General features: G+C 51.0%; 1 protein-coding gene across 2 annotated transcripts in view; it reads left to right on the top strand.

The window, feature by feature from the left end:
• Positions 1–254: 254 nt before the first annotated feature.
• Positions 255–8,043, top strand: part of SNN (stannin) — a 10,931-nt gene continuing 3,142 nt past the window's right edge. Inside the window, exon 1 of one of the 2 annotated variants that reach the window (XM_042438372.1) lies at positions 255–274. The gene's annotated coding sequence lies outside the window, so the exon portion shown is untranslated. Of the gene's footprint in view, positions 275–5,013; positions 5,214–8,043 lie in introns of those variants that run through there. The other variant, XM_042438371.1, reaches the window with a different exon arrangement.

Genomic DNA, 8,043 nt, shown 5'->3' with positions numbered 1-8,043 from the left:
GCCTCTGGAGCAGAGCCAGCAAAAAGGGGCAAGGCTGGAAGCAGCCTTGGAGAAAGGGAAGGTTTCTCTCCTCCTTTCACCCACTCACTCTGGTTTATCATTGTGTGTTTTCTGCTTGATTCTCCAGGAGTGATAATATCGCAACCGGCAACAATGGCACTGGCTGGTATTTCAGCTCGTACCTTTGGGCATAACACCATGCGCCATGCTCAGAACTAAGGAGGGAAACTATTCCGGCCGTATCCTGGATCATGGTGCCAGCTGCAGAAAGCAGGTGATATATGTTACAAGTAAAGACTGACGGATATAAGATGAGCTGTGGCTTTGCGCAAGTGGTCTTTGTGGGTTGCGAGGAAAAGGGTTCACACCCTCCGACAGCTCACAGCGTCCCTGTCTTTCTCTTTAACTCTCTCTAACTCTTAGCAGACAGATTTGGAGGAAAGTTGGGAGTTCCCCCATCTGTCCTAAAACCATTTGCTGGTTTCCTTAGTACAGGGTCAGGTTCTCCAAACCGGTGTGTTGTTGGCCCTGGTTCCCAGGTTCCCAGCCCAAAAATGCTCTTTCATTGTGGCTGGGTGCCTTCAAGTTGCTTATTCATAGGGTTTTCTTAGGCAAGGCATTCTCAGAAGTAGATGGTTTCCCTCCCAAGTACTAGCCAGGGCTGACCCTGCTTAGCTTCCGAGAACAGGTGGGATGTGTGTTTGTGTACATGTGCCCCTTCAGGTTGCCTCTACAGTACTTATGTCGACCCCATTAATCTGATAGGGTTTTCTTAGGCAAGGAGTCTTCAGAGATGATCTTAGCCTTCCTTCCTCTGAAACAGAGCCCCCGGCAGCTGGGTTTCCCTAGCGGTCTCCCATCCAAGTCCCAACCAGGCCGACAGGTGCCTTGAAGACATCTGCACACAGAAACCACACAAATGTACTAGCTGGAAATCCTGGCTATCTTAAATGCAGGCCCATTGCCATCTAGCGTCCAAACAGAACACAGCCCCGCTAGTGCTTTTGGTAATAAGAATCAATACAAGTTAATCATTTGCCCCATTGAAAAAGAAAAGGAAGCTTATCCTGGTTTGCTGTAGATTTCGTTCGGCTTGGAAGAAGACGCAATGCTCCAGACAGAGCAGCCCAGGGCATCCCTTTCAGTCTGGGCTTTTGAACTGGTTTCACTGGGAGTAAATGTCCTGCTCCCCATTTAATGACACTGCAGTTGATCTGGCTTGATTTGTTTTGATTTGTGCGCTGAGTGCATGGTTTCTGTGGAAATGTGGCACGGGACATTGGCCTTGTTTTGGGAAACATTTCGCCTTCTCTGTCAGAGAGCTCTGTTGCCAATGTAATAATAATAATAATAATAATAATAATAATGCCCCATTGTATATAATGGGACAAGCATCCATAGATTTTGGTATCCATGCTGGGTCCTGGAACCAAACTCCAATAGATACCAAGGACCCACTGTAGTAATAATAATAATAATAATAATAATACCCCATTGTATACTGTATAATGGGACTTGAGCATCCATGGATTTTGGTATCCATTGGGGATCCTGGAACCAAATCCCAACAGACACCAAACGACCATAATAATAATAATAATAATAATAATAATAATAATAATAATATACTTCATTATATATAATGGGACTTGAGCATCCATGGATTTTGGTATCCACAGGGTTACGAAAACCTTAACAAAAACATAAACCTAGCAGATACCAAGGGTCTACTGCAGTAGTAGTAGTAGTAATACCCCATTATGTATAATGGGACTTGAGCATCCATGGATTTTGCCATCCACAGAGGGTCCACCAGCAGATACCAAGGGCCCACTGTGATGATGATGATGATGATGATGATGATACCCCATTGTATATAATGGGACCTGAGCATCCATGGATTTGGGTATCCATTGGGGATCCTGGCACCAAACCCCAGCAGATATGAAGAGCCTAACATCCTTCTTCCAAAACCTGCTGAGTTTCTGCGCAGAGTCCGTCCCTGGTTGTATCCCGCCTGAGGCCAGCAGAGGGCAGGCCGAACCCAAGGATGAAATGGCCGGAGAGGCCTTGACCATCAGTGGCCTTTTGCATGGGCTCTCCAGCAAAGACTGCACAAAGTACTTGCAAGGAAGAGCAGACAAGCCAGGAGTCAGTGGTGCAGCCGTTTGCTTTTGCTTGAGCCGACTGGGAAGGACGAGATTTGCACACTTTTCTAGTAGTGCAATGGCTCCAAATTTTGGTCCTCTGGATGTTTTGCAGTCCCGCTCCCACAACTCCCGTTGGCCAAGTTTCTGCCATTTCTTGCTGGCTGACCATATGGACACAGATGGTGGTCTTTCCCTGCCTTGCCGGGGGCTGGAATGGATGACTTTTGGGGCCAAAAGAGGAGAAGAAAGAGAAATGGAGCTTTGCTGCTTTTGCTGCTGGCGTTCCCGGCTTTAACGTTTCGTTCCTTTTCCTGACAAGCTTTAGCAGATTTTGCAAGTTTTAAAAGTAAAACCCTCCCCATTTGCAGCACAGGTTGCTTTGGGGCCAGAATTGGGGCACTTCCAGCTGTTTGACTATGAACACAACAGCCACAGCCAGAGCTTGGCTTTAGCAAAGTCCAGAAAACCCCAAATCTCCTCCCTTGCCTTCCTCATCTGTTTCTTCCTCTCAGAAAACAAAGCCCCTGCTTCGCTCTCCGAATCCAAAGCAGCATTAAAGACCTCTCTCTTCCAGTTAAGGACGCATTTTAAAATTATATATATATATATATTTTAATGGTATGTTGGATGATTTTAATGGGTCCAAGGTTTATGTCTGTGTGGGACAGTGGTCTGAATGCTGGGACCATGTCGCTGGAGACCAGGATTTGAATCCCCGCTCAGCCGTGGAAACCCATTGTATTTTGTATATATAATTGTTATTATTGTTGTTGTTATGTGACCTTAGACAAGCCACACTCTCTCAGCCTCCTCAAGGGAAAGCAATGGCCAACAAATCTTGCCAAGGAAAGCCCATGAAAGGTTTGCCTTAGGTGTCCATAAGAAATGACTTGACAACAACAACAACAATTCCAGTCAAGGGTTTATTGTGAGTAAAGTACCATTTCCAGAGTTTTACCAGGGCAATAAAGTGCCTTTCCCTTCTCTCTCTCTCTCTCTCTCTCTCTCTCTGCGCATGTTTCTTTTTCTCACCTTGCCATTCTGGAAAAAAGCTGGATATGATTAAATCATAGGAAAGAAGGAAGGAAGCCGAGGCTCAATGCCAAGAAGTGAGTCAGCAGCATCTCCGAAGATGCGTTTAATCCCTTCTCCATCGCCATCGAGGCTCATCCTTCCCCATAACAAATATTTTTAAGGAACAAAAATATATCAAATCATAGGAAGGATTAGTAATGCAAAATGTCCTTCCGACCAGCGGAAGACAGAAAGGGAGAACGGGAATCAAGCATTTGCACTGCAGAAATAATCCAGTGTGAGATTGCTTTAGCTTCCAAGGCTCAGTGCTGTGGCATTCTGGCATATGGCACCCATCTGCAAAGGCAGACATCGGTTTCTGCAAAGCAGAGGATCCCAAGCGACATCTCTTTTTCCCCTTTGGGCCTTTGCTAAATCAGGCGCCGCTCCCGGCAGAAGCGGGTTTCTCTCTCGGCCGATGCACAAATCGGGAGTTGAAGCATAGTTCAGGCAAAGAATGAGGGACGCTAAAAGCGATCTATAGTCAACGGGTTTCACTGCTATTGAATGCTTTATTGAGTCAAAGTTAACCTTAACCAGTGTCTCCATCAGCAAATGCCCAGCAAAGAGGCTGCAGAGACTCTTAAGAGTTGGAAGGGACCCCAAGGGATCCATCTCTAGGCCAGAGCCCTGCCAGGCGGGGATAGACAGCTCTTTAAATACAAGGATGTCTTATGTAAATCCAAGACCCTGACCCTAATGATAACCCCAATCCTGAACATGACCCTAAATCTGACTCCAACCTTGATAGAACCCTAATGCTGACCCTAACTCTGATCTTAATCCTGACCCTGACCCTAATGCTGACCCTAACCCTGACCCTAATAACTCTAATCCTGACACTGACCTAAGCCTAGTGCTGACCGTGACCCTAACCATGACCCTAATGATACCCCTAATATTGACCCCTATGACCCTAATCCTGACCATGACCCTAACCCTGGCTGACCCTAGTGATAACCCTGACCCAGGTAACTAATTACACAGAACTAGTTGCTCCATAGGTTGCTTGTTGCTGCTTCAAAGCTCTGGCTGCAAGGCCCATCATCCCCAGCAGCAGTCCAGGGCTTCCACTATCACCATCACCATGGTCCATCTTTCCAGGCTCTTTCCGCTGCCGAAGCTTTCCTCCTGGCGAAGAAGCAGATGCGGCCATTTAATTAGCGCCTCTTTCTCTGGGCGCTTAATTAATGGGCGCTTCATTTCCAGGCTTCCTCTGTCCTTGTCCTGCAGGAGCTTTGCCAGGGGCTCCGGTGCCAGGCCTGGCTTTCTTCTTTGGCTCTCCCAAAATGGCAGGAAGGAAGGAAGGGCTTTTCCTGGGCTGCAAAGCCGGGCCCAGTTTGGGCACAGGAGCCTTTCGAGGGGATGAAGCTGGTGTGCAATATCTGCATCTTTCCGGAGCACAAGTTCATAGGTTTCCCGCAAGCAAGTCCCTAAGAGAGAAGGCTCTATGTTTCCCCAAACTACAATTCCCATGAGCCCATAGCACTAATGGCAGTTAAACTGGGTCTTGCCTTTGTCCTACGGATGCAAGCTACAGCTCCATGGAAAGCCATTGAGAGTGACCTTAGACGAGTCACACTCTCTCAGCCCCACAAACAAACAAACAGCTTCTCTCCAAGAGGGAAGCAAGGTCCCCGGAGGCTCCATTTCCCAGAGGGTCCCTGGCTGCCCCCTCCCCATGGTCCCCAACCCCCCCTTGGCCCCTCTGAGGGCGTGGCCACGGAAGACCCCGCCCCATGCCGCGCGTCATCTGTTGCCACGGGGGCGGGGCAGGGCAGAGGAGAGGAGGGCGGTCCGGCGTCGGCGGCGTCGCTGCTGCTGCTGCTGCTGCCTTTGCAGCTGCTGCAGTGGCTCGGGTCTGGTGCTGCCATGGAGGGTCCCGGGAAGGAGAGGGGCCTCTTGGGGGCCGCCCCATGGAGAGGCCTCGGGGAAGGAGGAAGTCCCCCGACGGAGCCCGGCCCTGGAGCAGCAGCAGCAGCAGCCCCGGTGAGGGATGCTGGGGGGCTTCGGGGGAGGAGACCCCTGCCCCATCGCAAGGCCCGAGGCAGACAAAGGTTCCAGGCAGGCAGGGAGAAGGCGGCCCCCCCCCCCTTGGCAATGCAGGGACCCCCATCTCCCCCTCCCAAGCCCCCTCCCCTCCCGGGGGGGTCTCAGTGCTGCCCCTTCCCTCTCCCCTTCCATGCCCCCCTCCTTTGGCAAGGCAAGCTTTGGGGGGAGGGTCTGCAATCCTGCAAAGAGCCCCTCCTCTCCTCCAAAGCCCACCCCTCTTTGGTCGCCTTGCAAAGGGGCCCCAAGCCCCCTCCCTCCCTCCCTTGGGGAGCCTTGCAATGCCAAGAGGGGAGGGGGCTCAATGCTTTCCCCCCCATGCCCCCCTCCTTTGGCAGTGGAGTGGGGGCAATGCTACAAAAGACCTGCAAAGCCCTCTCCAAAAGACCCCCTCCTTGGTCGCCTTACAGAGACCCCAAAGATTCTCCCCCCACACACACACACATCCCTGCTCCTTGCCCTGGGCCCACCCCAAAGGACCCCCCTCTTGGCTTCTTCTCTCCCTCAAAACAATGCCCCCCGGCCCTTGGGGCTCTTGGGGGGCCCTCTGCCCCTCTTTGTTCCCAGCGAAGGCGGCGCATGACGCACTCCAAGCCTGGGCCACCATTATTGCAGAGGCTCAGATAGAGCTAGAGCTATAGATTGCAAAAGGGGAGAAAGTGGGGGGGGGGTCCTTAGCGGGGAGAGTCGTTTGCAGCTGCCTGCCCCCCTCCCCTGGCTTTCTTTGCCAAAAACAATCCTTCCCTGGCTTCAAAATTCCTCTGGCATTTTTTGGGAGGGAGCTCAGTGCTAGACTACAAGGGGGGGGGGGGCTTGCAAAGGCAAAGGGGGGCTTGGGGTCCCAGATTGCAAATGCAAAGAGGATTGTTTGGACTGCAAATGAAAAAGGGGGTGTTTGTCCAGACTGCAAATGCAAAAGGGTTTGGGGGGCCCAGATTGGGACGCACCCCCTTTATAGCACCTGAGCATGTCCAAGGATGCATCATTGCATGCACCAAAGGGTTTGGGGAGTTTTTGTTTTGCGGGCAAGCTGAGCAGCCCAGCGGGTGGGCATCCGCCCCCCACCAGACCATATCCTTGGCACCAGCGTTGGTGCAGCCCCCCTCCTGCGTCAAATGGGTGACCCCCCATAGTTGTGGGGGGGGAGAGACGTGCTTGGCCCCAAGGTGCATGACAACTGTGCAGAGCATCCTCCTCGAAAGCAACCGAAAGACCGCTTTGCAGGGGTGGCGCTGGAAGGGCACCGTGGCACGGAATGCCTGGCCCTCCAGGATTGGGGTCCCTGCAGTCCTTGCGCAGGCAGGGAGGGTTGTGGGGGGCACAGTGGTTTGGGTGCAAAGGGGTTTGTGTCACCCTACGCACCAGAGACCCAAAGGTGCTCTGAAGTGTGGAAGAGGTGAAGCCGGACAGAGTCCTGTTTTGTGGGACAAGGTAACAACAACAACAAAAAAAAGCCCTTTGGGGTTGTTTTTTTTAAGGAAGGGGGTCCTTCAAAGTGACCCCCCCCCCCCCCCCAATGAAACCCCCAACACACACCTTGCACCTGGAGAGACAGGTATAGAGAATAGTTTCTGCCCAGGAATCTCATGCACCAAATGCTGTCTCCTGTGCAAAACCACCACATGGGAACTTTGTGCAGAATGAGTCCCAAATGGCAAAGACCTTCACCAGTCCAGGATTCTTCTTGGCGCTTGGAAAACGTATTTTTCAACCATTTCTTCAATGTTATTTCCATGCATACTGGGCTTTGCAATCCAGTGGCAACTAGAAGGCTGCCTGGTTCTCAGAAAGGCTGATCTGGGTCAGGGCCATGGAGCCAGAAGCAATTGGGGGAGTCCTTGGGAGTCACAACCAGGTAGAAATGGACCCCCTCCTGCTCCAGAGTAAAAGCTTATCGTATGATAACAAGGTTCCTGCAATGAAACGCTGTTTAAGTCCCAAATGGCAGACAGCCTTCCAGAGCGGCACCGTTTCCCAAAACTTTCTCTCGCAGCAGAAGAAAATTGTTCCGATCATTATTAACTGATGCCTTTGAGAAGGAGCTTCGGTTACATCCCCAAACTCCTGGTTTTATAGCCCTGGCTTTAGCGTTGCTGGGATTTGCAACCCAATGTCATTTGGAGGACTGAACGCTTCCCACCGTCCTGAAGTAGTAGTCCATGTTGGAGGATGCTGGGAATTATCATGCCGCCAGCTCTCAGGCGTGTTTGGTTTCCAAGGCCTTCCAAAAACATACCTGTCTGTACAGGTGAGGCGGCTGCCTCGTTCCCCCGCTCTCGCCTTTGCCATTCTTTGCCTCTGCTCTCCATCGTGGAACTCGTTCTTCCAGCCTTGTGAGTTTTCCAGACCTTTGCAAACTTCATTTCTCTCTTTCCCTGGATTGAGAGGATGCTCCCTTTTTATTTATCCTTTGCTTCTATTAGTGCCAAATAAAACATAGGAAGAAGGTCCACTCCTTCCACTCGACGCGGTTGTAGCACTTCGATCCCACTTTAAATGCCACAGTCCCATCATCCAGTGGGATCCTGGGATTTGCAGTTTTGGGAGGGGTGCTTAGCATTCTCTGCTGGAGAGTGCTGTCCTTTTAAATTGATGTGTTTTTAACTGAGGTTGCGTGTTTGTTCATTGTTGTTGTCCCACATCTTGACCCTCCAAATGTTCTTAAAATGCAAGTCCCAGCATTTCCATAAGGAAGCAGGTGGTGCCAATGGCAAGGAATGCTGGGAGCTGTAGTCCATAATCCACACCCTTTTTCTAAGCCAAGGTGCAA

Source organism: Sceloporus undulatus, chromosome 8 (assembly GCF_019175285.1).
Source record: "Sceloporus undulatus isolate JIND9_A2432 ecotype Alabama chromosome 8, SceUnd_v1.1, whole genome shotgun sequence".
In the NCBI taxonomy this organism is placed as follows: domain Eukaryota; kingdom Metazoa; phylum Chordata; class Lepidosauria; order Squamata; family Phrynosomatidae; genus Sceloporus; species Sceloporus undulatus.
Note: the sequence above shows the minus strand (reverse complement) of the source record. Positions and strands in the feature narration are given on the sequence as shown.